Source organism: Microtus ochrogaster, chromosome 4 (genome assembly GCF_000317375.1).
Source record: "Microtus ochrogaster isolate Prairie Vole_2 chromosome 4, MicOch1.0, whole genome shotgun sequence".
NCBI classification, from domain to species: domain Eukaryota; kingdom Metazoa; phylum Chordata; class Mammalia; order Rodentia; family Cricetidae; genus Microtus; species Microtus ochrogaster.
Genome location: NC_022011.1, coordinates 51,748,988 through 51,750,527, shown reverse-complemented (window position 1 = coordinate 51,750,527; position 1,540 = coordinate 51,748,988).

Sequence of the window (1,540 nt, the reverse complement as noted above, 5' to 3'; positions counted from 1 at the left end):
TGATATGTCTGTGTGGGTGTGTGCGCATGTGTGTAGGTGATATGTCTGTGTGGGTGTGCATGCATATATGTAGGTGATATGTCTGTGTGGGTGTGCATGCATATATGTAGGTGATATGTCTGTGTGGGTGTGCGTGCACGTATGTAGATGCCTGCATAGGTCAGAAGAGAGCATTGGATCCCCTGAATCCAAGTTACAGGCACCTAGGAGAGGCCTGATATGGGTGCTGGGAACTGAACTCCAGTCCTCTATAAGAGTAGTAAATGCTCTTAGCTACTGAGCCATCTCTTCAGCATCCCCCCCCATTTCTTTCTCCTCCTCTTTTTTTTTTCTTGCTTCCCTCTGACCCCCAAACAAAGGTCTCTGTATAGTCCTGGCTGTCCTGGAACTCGCTCTGTAGACCATGCTGGCCTCACTCGAGGTCTCCCTGCCTCTGCCTCCTGAATGCTGGGATTAAAGGTGTGCGCCTCCCTCACCCGGCAAAGGACTGATAATCAAGTGCTGGAGAGAAGACTCAGCAGTCAAGCGCACTGGCTGTTCTTGCAGAGAACCTGGATTCCATTCTCAGCACTCGCATGCAGCTCACAACCATCTGTGATTTCAGTCCGCGGGAATTCAGTGTTCTCATTCGGCTTCCATAGGTACCAGGCACACGTCACGTGTATTACACAGACATATATACAGGCAAAACATGCATATACATAAAATGGAAACTTTTTTTTAATTGATTATTGGGGGAATGCAAGCTGGTACAACCCCTTTGGATGTCAGTGTGGCGATTTCACAGAAAATTAGAAAACAACCTTCCTCAAGACCCAGCAATACCACTTTTGGGTATATATCCAAAGGATGCTCAATCGTGCCACAAGGACATCTGCTCAACTATGTTCATAGAAGCTTTGTTCGTCATAACCAGAACCTGAAAACAACCTAAATGCCCCTCGATCGAAGAATGGGTAAGAAAAATGTGGTACATTTACACAATGGAGTACTCTACAGCAGAAAAAAAAACAACAGCTTGAATTCTGCAGGCAAATGGATGGAGCTAGAAAACATTATTTTGAGTGAGGTAACCCAGACACAGAAAGCCAATTATCAGATGAACTCATTCATAGGTGGTTTCTAAACATAAAGCAAAGAAAGCCAGCCTACAAACCACAATCCCAGAGAACTCAGACAACAATGCGGACACCAAGAGAGACTTACATAGATCTAATCTACACGGGAAGTAGAAAGTATAAAAAGACAAGATCTCCTGAGTAAATTGGGAGCATGGGGACCTTGGGGGAGGGCAAAAGGGGGAAGGGGAGAAGCAGGGAGAGGAGCAGAGAAAAATGTAGAGCTCAATAAATATCAATAAAAATTGATTATTGGTTATTAATTAAAGTAATATTTTGTGTGGAGTCTGGAGAAATGGAGATGCTTCTAAGAATAAAAATGCACTTGTGGCCGGGCGGTGGTGGCGCACGCCTTTAGTCCCAGCACTTGGGAGGCAGAGGCAGGCAGATCTCTGTGAGTTCGAGGCCAGCCTGGTCTACAG